This window comes from Silene latifolia, chromosome Y (genome assembly GCF_048544455.1).
Source record: "Silene latifolia isolate original U9 population chromosome Y, ASM4854445v1, whole genome shotgun sequence".
In the NCBI taxonomy this organism is placed as follows: Eukaryota; Viridiplantae; Streptophyta; class Magnoliopsida; order Caryophyllales; family Caryophyllaceae; genus Silene; species Silene latifolia.
In genome coordinates this window covers 259078909-259096768 of record NC_133538.1, presented here as the reverse complement: position 1 = coordinate 259096768, position 17860 = coordinate 259078909, and the positions used below count along the sequence as shown (strand labels likewise).

At 39.8% G+C, this 17860-nt stretch overlaps 1 non-coding gene across 1 annotated transcript; it reads right to left on the bottom strand.

Moving 5' to 3' along the window:
* Positions 1 to 5075: 5075 nt before the first annotated feature.
* Positions 5076 to 5182, bottom strand: LOC141635557 (small nucleolar RNA R71). Its single transcript, XR_012540235.1, has one exon. It is a non-coding gene; the product is annotated as a small nucleolar RNA R71 (small nucleolar RNA).
* Between the last annotated feature and the right edge of the window lie 12678 nt (positions 5183 to 17860).

The following is a 17860-nucleotide window of genomic DNA, read 5'->3' as shown; positions in this document are numbered from 1 at the left end:
GGCCATGGAGCTTATAGATCACAAACCCTGGACGGCGAAATGATCCCAAGAGCTTGGAATATTGCACATTTAAAACTATTTCACATATAAAATATATCTCCCAGTCCAGGTATAATTTTCACCTTAACATTTTTTGCCTGGCTTGATATGAAACTACATGTATGATACTTGCCATTATATGAATAAATGCCTTATATAATTTCTCCCATGATGTGCCCCAGTACTTGTCAATATTCTCATATTTCTTTTACCAAGTAGAATCTTCAATACTTGTTTTATATACTGCACTTTACTTAAAACAAATCTTAAAGATCGGGGGCCACCCCCACTAATATCCAACTGATACCCAACTTTCAGTTGCAAAAACAGGCCTTAAAATACTGAGCTCAACTTAACATACAAACCTGGAAAATCTATTCCTTGATTGTATAACATAGATGGGTCATAAGCCCTCCAGACAGGCAACAACCCCACCCATAACACAATAAACTGGCCAGATCCAGCATAAAAAACTGGCCCGATCCAGTCGAATAACTGGCCAGATCCAGTAAGACATCCAATACTAAAAAAATGCCTTATCAAAACACAAAAAGGAATCAACAAAGACCAAAAATTTATTCATCCAAAATAGCCAGCCTTGCCACATACCTAATAATTATCCATTCCAGGGACATCCCCCCTGGATGGGCCAAAAAAATACCTAAATATCCATTCCAGGAACATCCCCCCTGGATGGGCCAAAACAAAGAAGAAAAACATAAATCTAAGTAGGTTTTGAGCCAGTAACCGACTCACAACCATCCACCATTTCCTGATCACCAGATTTTTCCTTGGAAGGAGGAGAATCCACTTCTTCTTCTTGACCCATGTTGGCCAAATCAGGATACTGAGTGTCCAGTGCTGTCTCATCCCGGTCCGGATCCCAATTAGCCCGGTCAGATTCCGGATCCCTCATAGCATCAACCCGGCCTTTCCCAAAGAAGTACTGAGCGGCATCAGCAAGCCGCACCTCCACTAATTCCTTTTCAGCACCAAGCTCTTCATTCTTCCTCAGCTGATCCTGCATTGCCTGCTTCTCAGCAGCCAGCTCCCCTTTGACAGCCTCCAACTCTTGCCTAACAACCTTCTCAGCATTTTTTGCAGCCACCTCACAAACTATAGCAGCCCTGGATGCCTCTCTAGCTATCGCCAGCTGAGATTGAAGTACTACTTCATTACCCCTGGATGTGTGCAGCTCACGGTTAACCTTATCCAGTTTTTCTTCCAAAGTAGAAACCCTGGCCTGGGCATCCCTGAGCTGATAAGAAGTAGTCAACCCGACATCCAATCCCTACAAGAAACAAAATTAGTCAGCCCAATATAAAGCAACACAAAGAGCACATAAATAATTAAAACATACTTTTACAACTAACCTCCTTAGCTTGAGAAGCAAGTTCAGCAGCCTTTGTCACAAAAGAAGTCAGGATAGAAACCACTTTAGTAGAAGACTCAAGGGTATTAGCAGAAAAAAGTTGGCCGCCCATTTTTGCAGAAAATTCATTTATCTGTGCCCGGGCAGCATCCATATCATCAATCCTAGCAGACACTTGCCTTATCCCCCTGATCGGTTGAGCCTGAATAGGCTCTTTCTCTCCCCCCTCCTCTTCAGGAATAACATCTTCCCTTCTCCTTTTAGAAGCCTGAACGACCTCTGGTGATACTAGCCTGGGCGGTTCTTGGGGAGCATGGACATCAGAAACCAAAATATCAAGCGTCTTGTCACTCCCACTAGCCAACTGTTCAGCAATCCTAGCCACCCCAGCCTTTAAATATTTTGCAGAAAAGCTGGCCAACCTAGCAGAAGACCTGAATACTGGATACATAAAGAATATATATAAATATCAGATAAAAAGAGATAAGAAGGCAGCAATTAACATAAAGACATATAGGAAACATACAGGAAAGAGCAGTAGAGCTAGGCTTGCCTTTGGGCACTCTGACTCCACTCAGCTTGGTCTTCATATACCGGGGCAATAATTCCCTGCCCAGACTGGCAGGCCAGGTCCTCTCTTCCTCAGGAATAGAAAGGAAAGCGTCTATCCTTGCAACAGCCTCCTCATCAAGAGGATCATGGTTCCAATCAGGAGCTATAAACATTACAAAAACAAAAATATGCAGGTAAGACTTATATATCCTACTTTCATTCAATATAAATTGCAAATTAAGAGTACAGGAAACGTACCACTCTCCAAAGGAGGATATCTCAAATAGTCAAAGTCTGAGCCCAGACTCTCAGTCCGAATAAACAGGAAAGTTTTCGCCCAGCTTTTATCGTCTCCAGAGTCCAGGTTAGTAATTAATGAAGACATCTTTGACTTAATTCTCAAATTAAAACGACCATCAACATGATTTTTCATATGATATATTGCCTTGATATCATTAATAGTAATTACAAGGTTGTGTTTAGCACATAAATTTTCAATGGAATGAACAAGTTTCCAAACCATTGGCATAATCTGAAAAGGTGATACTTCCATAGCACGAATGGTATCGATCATTAAAGGAGTAAAAGGTAACTTACAACCTGCTTTGAACGCCCATTCAAAAATACAGAACCAACCAGGTGACACCCAGTTAGCTCTGACTGGACAAGACTCAGGAATCCATACCTCAGTCGACTCAGGAATTATTTTCTTCTCCCTTAAAACCCTGTTATAGTTTGTTTTCAATAAGTTCTCTTCAGGGAAGTAAGGATCCAGAGATTGAAGGGCAGAAAAAATAGAATCCTGATATTTAAAAGCTATGGCACGAGCAGGAGGATCAACTTCAAACACCTCCTCCTCCTGGAGGTCTTTGGGTTCAGGTTCAGCAGCGGATTTCTGAGGTGCAGGACGCTTTTTGGCTCCCATATCCTTTATTATTTAAATTATTGTGATGAATTTCATTTATTGAAAAATTATAAGTTGGCAGAGAAAGACTCCTAAGAAACAGGGGAGAATTTTAGAGAAAGTTGAGCAAGGAAAGTGGAGGAAATTTGGTGAAAAACAATCTTATCCCAAATACCGTATTTATAGAAGGGGAATAACGGTGTAAAAACCCTAGAAAACACAAAACTGTTAGCGTGACATCATACAAATTAGCCGTTGCAAGTGTTTAACGGTAACTAGGAGTCTAAGAGTCATTGAGTAAATATAATTCTTTTTATTGTTTAACCCGGTAAAGTTGACATCTCACCCCTGGCCTGATCCAGCACGGGCAAAATGTCAAGGGGCAATTGTTAGGCCCAGTTTAGCCTGGTCTGACTCTAACTTAGCCTGACCCTACTAGGCTGATTAAGACCTCCAGTGGCCGGACAAATCTGACTACTATCTGGCAGATGAAGAGTATTACAGGATAAGCAGGCTATTAGGTCCTGGAAGAAGAGCCTGATAGTAAGTACGGAATAGCCTGGCGGGGCATTCAAACAAGCTGGATTAAGAAGATAAACAAAAAGTGCAGTTGTATGAGTCAATAACCGTGTCCTATTCTCAAGGAAGACCAAGTCCAACCATGAGACTATATCATCTATGAATCAGGACGGAAAGAAGAGGAAAAGATGAAGATTGGTTGAGAGTGGAACGGGTCAAGCGAATTAATAGGGAGCGTGCCCTATTAATCCGACAACAGCTCCTACAATTGGGAAAAACGTTGAAGATGAATGTAACGGTCGCATTTGTAGAACTATAAATAGTATAATCTAACAATTGTAAAGAGATTCATGATTGGTCGACTATTTAAACTTTATCTCTCATTTTATTCCTGAATATTCAGCTACACACACAAGATTGTACTCAGCTTATCAAAATAATACAAACGTTATTCTTTATACTTAATTCTTCCCTTGTTATTCACTCATAATATTCCAAACTTATAGAACTAGTAACCCAAATTACTCTTTGATTAAGCCAGATCCGTTCAGGGGAAATCCTGCTAAAAAAGATTGTAAGATATAACCCAACTCAATCTATCACAACAATAATTGCTTGCTTATAATTTGAGAACATGTTTGTATGATCAATTCCCATGATTCCCCTATGACCCCATGATACCCTAGTGCTTTTTATCAATTGTTTACAACCCTTTTAGTTAATCTTGCTTGTTTATTTTCATTGCTATTTAGTTTAGTGACCTTCTACATCAACCCAAATTGTGACACCCCTAAGACACCACTAGTTTCAATAGAAATCTCATCTCAATTCCCGTCCCTTGGGATCCGACCTTTACTTGCCTCTTTACTAATTGTAGAGTTGTTTGTGAAGTTATAAATTGTGTTTTTGGTCTAGGAGCTTCCAACGACAATTGTTCCGAAAAATAGAATATAGCTCCAAAATAGTCCGACCAAAAATGGCGCCGTTGCCGGGGATGGTGTTATCTTGATTTAGATTTTCTTATATTGTTATTAGAAGTGTCTTTCTTTGCCTTGAGGAAGTAAAACTCCTCAAGGTTTGTTCTAATTATTTTCGAGTTGTTTGATATTTTTCATGTCTAGAAGGTCACAAGGTGATTTGTTACCTTTTAATCGTGAAATTGAGAGAACTTTGACAACCAATAGAAGACTTGCTAGGAGAAATTTGAGAGGTATTAGTGAGGTTGTAGATATTCGACCAAACATTGAGTTCATCAACCCTTTTGCAAGAGAAGGTGAGGAGAACCCAACACAAAATACCACACAAAATCAACCCACAATGTCTAAGTTTTCATCGCATTCCGTACCCACCGAGGAGAACCTACCCAATGGTACTCCCACACCACAACATTTAACCGGAAATTTTATTGCCAAATCCGCCTTTATCCAATTAGTCGAAAGGAGCCAATTTGGGGGGATGCCTAGTGAAGACCCTCATTCTCATATGGAAACCTTTTGTGACTATTGTGATGCGATTTCTCAAACCGGTGTAACTCAAGACCAAATTTGATGGGTCTTATTTCCTTTTTCTCTAATTGGCACCGCGAAACAATGATTGAAGGGCCTTGATAAGGCCACTCTCGGAATTGATTCTTGAAAGAAGTTGGCTCTAGCTTTCTACAAAAAATTCTACCCACCGGAAAAGACTAACATGCTAAGAGCTCAAATTACGGGTTTTAAGCAAAGGGATGAAGAATCTTTATATGAAGCTTGGGAGCGGTTCAAGGGAATTTGTGGCTCATGTCCTCATCATAGACTTAGCGAGTTGTTCTTGGTACAACAATTTTGGAACGGTCTATATGAAGATTCAAGGAACATTCTCAACATGGGATCAAATGGAATGTTCACCAAAGTTGATGACAATCAAACATGGACTAAAATTGAGGAAATGGCGGTCCATAACTCACAATATAGTAGACCTCGCAAGGCTACTAGAGGAGGAAAGCATGAAGTGGACTTCGTTACTCAATTGGGTGCTCAACTTAGTGCTCACATTGATACAATCAATTTGAAGTTTGAAAAAGCTATGGCTAGACTTGAAGAAGCCTCAAAATCACCAAAGAATCATGTTAATGCCATGACGGCATCTTCATCAATCCCAAGTGGGATATGTGAGAATTGTGGAACTATGGGACATGACCAAAGTGAATGTAGGGGAACAAATGAACAAGTGAATGCTTTCCAAGCATACAAGAGTGGTACCCCTTATTCGAACTATTACAATGAGAACACCAAATTCCATCCAAATCTCTCATACAAAAGCCAAAATGTTCAAAACCCTCAAACAACATACACCCCACCTCCCATGAGAAACCAAAATCAAAGACCCTTTTACAACCAAAACCAAGGTTACCAAAATCAAAATCCATACAATCACCAAAATGACCAAGGTTTTGATGTTAAAAAAGCGGTCCTCCAAATGCAAAAGAATCAACAAGAATTTTTCACTCAAATGCAAAAAGATAGTCAAGCAAAGGAAACCACCATCAACAACATCCTAGCTCACACCAAGATGTTGGAAACCCAATTGACTCAACTAGCATCTTCAAGCTCACAAAGACAAAAGGGGCAATTACCACCTCAAAGTAATCCCCCAAGACATGAAACGGTTAGTGACATTCACTTGAGAAGTGGTACAAGGTATGAAGCACCGAAGAAGCAAGTTGAAGATGAGGTTGTGGAAGCTAGTGATAAGGAAGAAATTGTGAAAAACTCCAAGGATGGATAATCATCAAAAGAAGAAATTTCAAAGAAAAATGAAGACAAGGTCAAGGAGAAGGAGCCCATTGTGATTAGACTTCCTTTTCCAAGTCGTCAAGCCAAGCCCAAATTTATTGACCGACTTAGAAAGTTTATGGAAATTGTGAAGAATTTGGAAGTCTCAATTCCTTTTACGGAATTAATCAATCACGTGCCGGCCTATGCGAAATACATGAAAGACATCCTCACGAAGAAGAAGTCGATCCGGAAGCTTGAGACTATCGCCTTCACTAAGGTGAGTAGTGCAATACTTCAAGGGAGTTCATCTCCAAAACTAGGGGCTAGTGTGAGTGTTATGCCGTACTCGGTAAGTAAAAGGTTGGGGATGGGAGATCTTAAATGCACCAATATCACACTCCAAATGGCCGATAGATCGACAAAGACACCATTAGGGATATGGGAAGATGTTCCCGTATGAATTGGGAAGTTTTTCATCCCGGTGGACTTTGTCATTGTTGATATGGAAGAAGATTCCAACATTCCAATCATTCTAGGAAGACCTTTCTTACACACCGCGGGTGCGGTGATTGATGTGAAATATGGAGAGCTCACTCTAGAAGTGGGAGATGAGAGTATAACTTTCAATCTTGACAAGACTATGAGAGCTCCCCGTTTACATGAACCATGTTTCATGATTGATCATTATAGCCGGAAGGATGATAGGAAGAAGTCGGAACTCCAATGGAAGAAGAAAATTGAAGATGCTCCATTCAAAGAGCAAGTGAATTGTGACAAGGAGAGCTTGCAAAGCTCACCAAAGTCAAGCAATGAAGAAGATGGCCTTATTGTCCAAGAAAAGAAAATGGGGGAGTTGTCTCCATCAAATCAAGAGATTTTTAATGATCAACTTAATGAAGTCTGTGGTCTTTGGGACGACGAATTTGAAGGGATTTTCAATCCCTACATTGGTAATGCCATCGATCAAGACCGACAACAAGGGCCAAGGTCTATTGAAGAACTTTATCATGACAATGAACAAGCTTTTGATTACTTTTTCAAGGTGTTGAGCAACATCAACAACACCTTGGACATGCCCCCTTGACATCTCATCAAGAATGAGAGTTTGGTGGAGTCCTCCCTAAACCACCATTTGTAAATATTTCTAACTCCCTAACTCGCATTTCAATTCTTAATTTGCATTTTTGTCATTGTTTAGGTGTTTTTACCCAAATCGATTAATTAGGGGCAATGTAGTCTATATTCGTTGGTCGATTGTATGATGATTTGTATGTCAATAAGTAAACGGAAAAAATAAGGTACGTAATGTAAATTGACACGTAAGATTTTGGTGACGCGGAAAACCCAATGTGGGAACAACCGCGGGAGGGGCGGTACCCTGCCAAGTATTGCACTATATGAATTGGAGGATGATTAAAATTGTGATGGGTAGCTAATCCTGCTGGCCCTAGGCGTCAGACCTGCAAGATCCAGAATGAGCGTATATTATTTGCTGAGATATGATCTTGATTATTGTTTATATGAATGAATACGGATGTGTTGAATGAGTTGTCTTAGATGTCCTCTTTGATTTGCTTCCTTGGCTATTTATAGGGTAAGAACCCTAGACATGTCCTACCTCGAGTATGGAAAGGGAATATTATTTCCATAAGGACTTCTTTCCTAACCCGAACTCTTTTACCAATTCTCCCCAATCTCCCTAACTTCTCCCTGACTTCTCCCTAACTTCTCCCTAACACTCCTTTCCTTAACGTGGGCACCTTCTATGACGGGCTCTTGATCCTTCTCAAGCACATCTCCCCTTTTCCTGACCGCGGACTTCCTTTCTCCTTACCACTTCTTTTGTAATCTTTATCTTATCAAATGTGCCTCTTCTATTATGCTATTTTTAGCCCAAACAGTTTGCCCCAAATTTCTTTCGAAGTACGCTTTCAAGTATCGAGCAAGGAATTTTACGTAACCAAATGCTAAACCCTACGCCGTCTTTTCTCTTCTTCCCATGCATCATATCCAGCCGCCCTACTCCTCTTTCTCCGCACCCAACTCCCTCTCTCCTCTTTATAACTCCAACGTCCCTCTTCACTCTCATTAACCACTTCAAATTATTCCAAAAACTCATCTCTCTTAAACCCTCAATCTTCCTTCCCCTTTATTCTCCACCGGCTTCACTGTTTCCCCTCCCCGTCTCCATCACCAGGTAATCTACCTTCTTCTCTCCTTTTAATCTTCATTTTCTCTCTCCATCATGGGTAAAACTCGGCAGTCTTCGTCAACCCCTACACCCTCCGACCGTAATCTTGACCCTACTTTCCCTTCTCGGGGACTTTTCAAACACCCACATGATTGTGACTCCGTCCTAACTCCGGCCGACATTCCGACGATCAAGAACCCTTGGGCTTGGTGATGGGGTGGATATCGCCATCCTCGAACCAGAGACATGAAAAGCCGACGCCTCCGTCTAGGGTGGGTTTGCTTCTAATTATATCCGTTTAGATATGGCCTCCGTTTCCCTTTCCCTAAACTCATTCAAGATTTTATCTTCACCAACAATTTCGCCATGGTACAAATCTCTGACGCCATTTGGAGAGTTCTTCTCTATTTTCTGGCCGCTGGTCAGAGTACTGGCAAATCTGTCACCTTGGGCGATCCGGCCCATATGTACAACATCAGGTCCCTGGGCAGGGGTCAATTCTCCTTCCGGGGCCGTGGAGAGGCTCCCTTCAAACATGTGTCAAAATCTCGCGATGAGAAATGGTTTGAGGACTACTTCTATGTGAGGAAGGACTCCATCCAGCCTCGTGCCGATTATATTTTCGAGAAATGGGTTCTGACTTCGAGTAAGTAGCTTTCCTGTTACCTGATTTGTTTTATCTCGCTGTTTACTAGCTTACTTCATCGCCTTCGTGCAGGCCCCTGTGACCTCACCCGTATCGGCACCAAGATCCCTGCCTGCAGCAAGCTGTTCAGCATTTCTGAGTCTGAGAGAAAGTTCCCAGACCTGCTTCCTGGTTTTTCACCTGCTTCTTCCTCCAATCCTCCTCAATCAGCCCACAGTATGTCTTCTGGTAAGGTTTTTGTAACCACTTTCGTTTGCATGCCGTTTCTTCGCGACGTTTTAAGTATTCTCTTCGAGGCTATGCGTGCTTGCAGGTTCAAAAGTCGATCAACTGGAACTCATCCTCCAAAGTGCTAAAAGAAAGAGACCCTCTGCCAGCCCTGATGTGGCCTCTGCCTCCAAGAGGAGTGCTCCGGCTGCCTCTTTTCAGACTCCTCTCACAGTTTCCAGTTCGGCTGCACGCATACCCCTGGAGGTTAATTCGTTATCTCGCCATCCGCCTACTCCCCCTGCCAGTCCTCGTGCTTCGTCTAGTGGGGGCATCACTGCTCATTTCCCAGAAGGCTTTGGGAACGTGGACAAGGTGCCCTCTGGCCGGAGATCGATCACCGCTCTTTCCTCCCCGCTGAGGAAACGTTTTGAGTTTACCCCAGAGGAGATGGTGAAACGACGTGCACAATGCCTTCATGGTAAATATTCTTCACTTTCTACCCGCCCTTGTTTGTCTGTTTACTCGATTTTACCTCCCGATTTCCTTGCGACTCTTGATTTGCTCTGTCCCGGACCCTCCGGTCACTCTACAATAGGAAGATGATCAACATAGTGCGGACGATCGGCGTGCTTCCGGTGCCAAGAATCGGGAGGTCAAGAAGACGTCGCGGATCGGTGCAACAAATGGTTGATCGAAGGAGAGTGTGGTGGAGTCAAGACCGAGCTTGTCGTCACCAAGAAAAAGTTGAAGGAGGGGCCGATCACCGGTGCTCGAACCCGGCCGTGTGCGGACTTTTTCGACTCCCTCAAGCGTTCGATGAGAAGATCGGTGAGTGATTTCCCTGGCCACCAATGTTGTTGCATATGCTACCCGCGGGGAAAGACCAAAGTGGGATGCGTCTTTGCCCTTGAGGAGGCTCCCACCCAGACCATAGAGGAAGAGGAGAAGCGGTGGAGATGCTCTACCCCGCTCAACCCGATCCGAGTATGCGATGCCCGAGGTTGGTGAGGTGAATTCTCTGCGTTGGCCGAGCAGTGCTTTGGGGGTGATCTTTGGAATGTCCCAGGATGTCTTTCTTGACGGAGCTCGAGGAGCTATGGCGGCCGAGGATGCTCGGGACAAGCGGTACCTGAAATGAGAGGTCAGCAGGCAAAGGGGATGCCAGAGGTGAAGGTCATTAATGTGACCGATAATTAAATTTTTATGTTTTGATGAACTTTTTTGGCAGTCTGGCCCAGAGGTGGCAGACTTTGTAAGTTTTAAACTTGTTCTTGTGTTTGCTCCGCCAGGGTGGCGGTTTAAACTTGGGGCCGCATTTTGGCCATATTTTGAAATGCCCCTTGTCATAGAGTGGCAAGGGTTTAGCTTACATATCGTGTGTTTGTTGTTTATCTTCCCTGTTTTTAGGAAGTTTATGCCGTGTCAGTCTGTTTGACTGATTTAGGCGAGTCCTGTCACCCTGAAAAGGATAATGTTATGACTCAGCTAGCTGCCGTGTCAGCCTGATGGCTGATTTAGGCATATGCCACAATGTAAGGAGGAGTGGCCGTGTCAACCTAGGAGGCTGATTTAGACCACCTGTCGGCTGAAAAGACCGACCCGCACCAAAGCTAAACTCGCCATGTCGTGTCAGAATGGCTGATTTAGGCGTATGTGTTGGAATATGTGTCCTCCGACAATAATGCGATCACGACTGTTGATCATGATGATCACATGTTTAAATCTCATTATAAAGAATACAATTGGGAAGTAATATTTTTTACTGTCAACTGATCAACATATATCGGTAATGATTGGCTGACTAGAGTTTGACATTACTGTCGTGAGACGGTGGTGATCAGTTGATCCCCTAGGTCATACCTAAAGGATAACACTCTTAATTGATCATTTAATTAATCGTATAATGTTACGAGTTAATTAAATTACTTGAAAATTGACGGACGATTTTGGAAGTAAAATTTACGTATCACATTGAAATTGATTAAAATGAGATACGGTCTGAGTAATCGAATGGTATCATTACTCAGATGAAATTATTGTTTAAGGAAACAATTAAATTTGAATGAATTATTATAAATACAAATTGTTGTGATTTATAATTGGTAAAATATTTTGGCACAAGTAATTATGAATTACTAAGTCGATTTTTGTATGTGACGTATTTTTAATAATAATACGTTGATTTTTAATATGTTAAAAATGCACAACAAATTTATGCAACATATGACATGTGACATATTGACAATTGACAAAGATAAAATGGAATCCATTTTATCTCCATTTGGCCGAAATAGTGGGAGGATTTAACATATATTTTATGTTGATTAAAGTTAATGGAAAACATGATTATGTAAACCTATTGCTAGCCATGCACACCTACATATTCTTGTGAAGGTAACCATGAGCATGCTTTGGCTCTATTTTTCCTTCACTCCCACCGGTTTTGGGAAGAGAAATCCATGAGATTTTTCTTCTTATTTTTGCCTAATATTCACTTAAAAATAACTAGTGATATTATTCATTCATATCATCTAAAAACAAGAGTTTTAGAAAGAGAAAAAATTTCCTCTATCATTCCTCTCTCAACCGGTTTTGGGTGAGATAACCAAATATTTTTTGGGTCAATTTTTCTTTACAAAATTAATATTATCTAGTATACATTATATTAATTTTATTAAGAGCGTGTCTTGGGTATAAATCCTTGGGAGAGATCCTACACTTGGGTCTTTGTTCATCCAAAAGGAAAGCTCAAGAACAAAAGAGAAGGAGATCTCTTTTGTGCCCACATGAACCGAAATTCCAATGTAAGGATTAATTCTTCTTTACTTTGTTAAATAGTTTGCATATATAAGATCACTTGTTAATTTTATGAAAAATTAAAATGGAACATATATGAATATGGTAGTATATAGATCTACTTTTCCTTCAATTGGTATCAGAGCCATGGTTGTTTGCATGTAAATCGGTTAAAAGTTTTTCCGAGTTATAAAGATTAACATATAAAACTTGTAAAATTTGTGTTATTATGATATATCACGAAATTAATTCATGCATGTTAAAATTTCTGGTCCTAAAATGTTTTAGGATATTTTGGTTAATTTACGGATTTTTATTGTTCATATTATACAATAATGGCATTTAAATATGATTTTATGAGTAAAAATGTCATTTTCGGTCTAAAATTAGCTATACTTCGAATTTTCCAGTGATTTTTGGATATGTTGTCACATATATTGTTTTGAGATAACCTGTAAATGTTCATATTTTTTGGACATGTTATGCTCGAAAAATGGATTTTTCATTATTAAATTCGGATTTAGGTGAAAAATAGGTTAATATGAGATAAATTTCGAATCTGGTCATAGAAATTTAATATGTTGTCACATGCAATTTTACAAGATGTGTGTAAAATGATGGGCTATAGTGAAGTCTTTTTGCATGATATATGGATTTTTGAAGAAAAATGGCATGAATAGTGACTTAATTAATGGAAAAATTAATAAAACATACTCTATGACTAAAGAAAAACATCATATGTTGCATTTTATTATCTTTTTCAGATCTAAAATTGAAAAGTTAATGTATATAATTTTTCACATGTTTTTATGATTATTTTGGTTAAAACCGATAAACCGCAACATTGTTTTTCCGGATAAATTTCGAAATTTTTAACCTAAGTTTTTTGAACATTATGAGTGTCATGGTATTTTTCGAGAATGTTCATGAGTTTAAATTTCAAATTTCAAATTTATTTGAAATTTTTGTGATTTATTTGAAGTTTATAGCTTATTTTTATAATTTTAAGTCCATTAATGAACAATTTTTATAAATATGAGTTAATTATGGTCAAATTATTAGTGAAGACTAAATTTTGAGTCCTAAGAGGTTAGGGTAATTAACTTATGCATAAATATGAATTTATGTAATTTTTGTGATTATAAAATGGTGAAATCACGCAAATCCGTAAAAACCGAGTAATATACGATATTGGCTAATTAAAGGCGATTTAGCATTAAAATTGGGCATGTTCATACATATTATAATGCTGCATTTTCTTTATGATTGTCATAATTTAACTTATGTAATTTTTGAATTATGTAATTTTACTTAGTATGGCCTTAGTTTTTAATTGGTATTTCCCGAAATGTATGGGAATATCGATTCGGTTGTAATTTTTATTGTGATCTCGTATCACCGTCTTGTAATTTAATAAATTTATTTTATTTTATCTTAGTTACAAATGTATAATAGGAAATTATGTAATTTGCTATGTAATTTAATTTATCTCGGAGTTCCCAAAGACGGATTTCTTCAAGATGGCGATACATAAAGACGGTGTTACCTCGAGATGCGTGCCACAACCGAAGTTCAAGGGACCAATGGAGTTGGTTTCCGAATATGTAATAGTTAAATACTTTTTCTATTTTAGAAAAGGCCATACTAGGATTTATTTTATGCTTGCAATTTATTTTTTGTCACATGCATCGCTAAATCGCCATAACTAAAACATGCATCTTCTTTCATCGAGTTTATCGACCGTGTCAATTAAAATTATCGTAGTTCACCGCTTTAGTTCACATAAAACGTGATAGATAATAAATTGACATGACCTCTCGCTAAAACAATTAATTGAGACATAGCCTTACCAAATAGTAGAAACCATGAAAACCTATTTCGCGAGGGAGTGCACTCGGCCCTACCGGGGTACAAAACTTGTTACGTAGGGGAAGTGGGTGATAAATGTCTATCCACCGAATTCATGTTGATAAGGGATGAATCGGCCCTATCGTGCCTAAGTTGATGTGGATTTGGATCATGGACACATTTATTCGAAATTTGGATTGAACTCAACAAAAGTTTTTGATAAGGGATGTATCGGCCACACCGTGCCCTTGTCGGATGTGTTTTGGGCTAAAGATAATTGTTAATGTAATATTATCGACCAAGAGTTCTAAAAGTAGAATCAATTAAACGTTAATCCACCGAGTTATATTGATAAAGGATGTATCGGCGCTACCGTGCCTAAGTCGATATGAATTTGGGTCTTGGAATCATTTATTATAGTTGGGTAGAGGTCACTATATAAATATTCATATCTTGTTAATTTGCAAGTATGATTTAAAAAGACAAATGTTAATATTTCCTTTTCCTCCATATTTTTAGTTCATTACAATGAATTCATCAAATGCTACCGCACCGATAACTATTGAGTCTTACCACAATGTTTTTGACGACGTTTTCTCCAACAATGATTTCGACACTACTAGAGAACTTCATTTTGGGATAGGTTCGGATGGAAACCTTAACTTCATCACTTCTTCTAAACCACCTACTACTACTAGACCTCGTGTGAGTCTGTCTCAGGAAGACTACCTCATACAATCTATAGGGTCTTTGTCTCTGGAAGATAAAGATGCCAAAACTAGTGGGAGCTCAAGCAATCAAGTTCTTGCTTCAAAGGGCAAAAGGTTCAAGAAGAAGGGAAAGAAAATCAAAAACTTCAAGCAAGTTAATGATGAGTGCCATTATTGCTATGGCATGGGACATTGGCTTAGGAATTGTCCCGTATATTTGCGAAATATAAGGGAAGGAATCATCACTCCAAAAAGTAAAATTCCTAAGGAAATTTATGTTATTGATATAAATTATACTTCCACTACGACATGGGTACTAGATACCGGTTGTGGTTCTCACCTTTGTAATCATTTACAGGGTTTAAGAGACGTGAAGAGGCTTAGCAAGGGAGATGTGGATCTACGCCTTGGAAATGGAGCTCGGGTAGCGGCCGAATCCAAAGGAACTTATGTTTTAGCTTTGCCTAATGGATTTGAGTTGTATTTACATAATTGTTTTTATGTGCCTACACTCTCTAAAAACATTATTTCAATCGCCATGCTAGACATGGACGGTTTTTGTTTTGTCATTAAGAACAATCGTTGTACTATTTCTAGGAACGACTTGGTTATAGGCCAAGCTTCCTCTATCAATGGCATTTACATTTTAGAGACCTCAAATCCGACTAATGATATCTATAACATTCAATCAAAGAAACTCAAATCAAGTGACCCAAGTGAAGCGTTCATTTGGCATTGTCGATTAGGTCACATAAACGAGAATCGCATCAAAAGATTAATTTCGACTAATGTGATTACACCATTTGATTATCAATCATATGGTACATGCGAATATTGCCTACTTGGCAAAATGACTCGTAATCCTTTTAGTGGTAAAGGGACACGAGCTAGTGAACTATTAGGACTCATACACACCTATGTATATGGACCAATGAGTATCACCGCTCGTGGAAATTATGACTACTTTATAACTTTCACCGACGACTTGAGTAGATATGGGTATGTCTATTTAATGAAGCATAAGAGTGAAGCGTTTGAGAAATTCAAAGAATTTCAAAACGAAGTAGAGAACCAATTGAACAAAAGGATTAAGGCACTACGATCCGATCGTGGTGGAGAATATCTTAGCCTTGAATTTGATTCACACTTGAAAGGTTGTGGTATTATATCACAACTTACTCCACCTGGAACACCACAACTCAATGGTGTTGCTGAAAGGAGGAATCGAACCCTACTTGATATGGTTCAATCCATGATGAGTCAAACCGAGTTACCGAACTCGTTTTGGGGATTTGCGATTCAAACCGCAATTCGATCTTTGAACAATAGTCCCACAAAGTCCACCGAAAAGACTCCATGTGAGATGTGGACGGGAAGGATCCCCAATATTTCCTATATGAAGATTTGGGGATGTGATGCTTACGTCAAGACTAAGAACGACAACAAGCTTGCCCCAAGATCCGAAAAATGCATCTTTGTAGGTTACCCCTCGACCTCTCGAGGATACTACTTCTACAAACCTCAAGATAACAAAGTGTTTGTGTCTTGCGAGGCTGTCTTCTTAGAAAGAGAATTTATTTCTAAGAGACAGAGTGGGAGAAATTTTGAACTTCACGAAGTTCAAGAGCCACAAACCGAGGTAGAGACGCAAGAAGAAGTTCCTTCGTCGTCTAACGCGGTTGTACCTCCTCCACTAAGAAGGACGGGTCGAGTAATTCGCCATCCCGATTGATATGTGGGACTTATCAAGGAAGATGGAACACTCGATGTGTTGCTTATGGAAAGGGACGAGCCCGCCACCTACAAGGCCGCAATCTCTAGTCCAAATTCCTCCTTATGGCTTGAAGCCATGAAGTCCGAAATGGATTCTATGCATGAAAACCAAGTTTGGGACTTGGTAGATTTGACTAAAGGGGCAAGACCCCTTAAATGCAAATGGATATTCAAAGTCAAAAATGGCATAGAAGGACATGATGATGTCTACAAAGCTAGGCTAGTGGAAAAAGGATTTACCCAAGTCCAAGGTCTCCATTATGATGAGACCTTCGCCCCCGTAGCCATGCTAAGATCCATACGGATTTTGTTAGCGATTGCCGCATTTCATGATTATGAAATATGGCAAATGGATGTCAAAACCGCTTTTCTAAATGGGCATTTAGAAGAGGAGGTGTACATGATACAACCCGAAGGTTTTGTTGATTCTAAAAATCCTAACAAAGTGTGCAAGCTTAAGAGATCCATTTATGGTCTTAAGCAAGCATCTAGAAGTTGGAACCATCGATTCAATCATGTTATAAAGGAAAATGGTTTCACTCGAAGTATTGAGGAACCATGTTTATACATGAAATTTAGTGGGAGCAATGTTGTGTTCCTAATCTTGAATGTCGATGACATAATACTCATTGGAAATGATATTCCAATGTTGTCTTTTGTTAAGAAGTGGTTAGGTAACCACTTCCAAATGAAGGATTTAGGAGAGGCACAACGCATATTAGGTATCCGGATCCATAGAGATAGATCCAAGAGGATATTGGCACTAAGTCAAGAGTCTTATGTTGATAATATTCTTTGACGGTTCAGCATGGACAAATCCAAAAGGGGTTTGGTACCTATGGTAACCGGGACGATATTGAGCAAGACTCAATCTCCCTCCGAACCCCATGATGTTGAACGCATGAAGTTGATCCTTTATGCTTCCGCTGTTGGATCAATCATGTATGCCATGATATGCACACGTCCTGATGTCTCGTATGCCTTGAGGATGACGAGTAGATATCAAGGAAATCCAGGTGAGAGTCACTGGATAGCCGTCAAGAACATCCTTAAGTACTTGAGAAGAACTAAGGATTCTATCCTAGTGTTTGGAGGAGATACTGAGTTACGTGTTAATGGATACACGGACTCAAGTTTTCAAACAGATAGAGATGACTTGAAATCACAAGCTGGTTTCGTTTTTATTCTCAATGGTGGTGCCGTAAGCAGGAGAAGCTTCAAGGAAGCTGTAACCGCGGATTCTACAACGGAGGCTGAGTACATTGCAGCATCAGAAGCTACTAAGGAAGCTGTTTGGGTCAGGCAATTCACGGAAGGTCTAAAAGTAGTACCTACCGCCAATGATCCCATCACTCTCTATTGTGATAATAGTGGGACGATCTTCCAAGCTAAGGAGCTGAAGTCTAGTAATAGATCTAGACATGTACTTAGAAAATAACATGTAATAAGAGATTTCATTGAGAGAAAGGAAATTGCGATTTGTAAGGTTGGGACGGATGACAACATAGCCGATCCGCTCACCAAGCCTTTATCGCAGGCTAAGC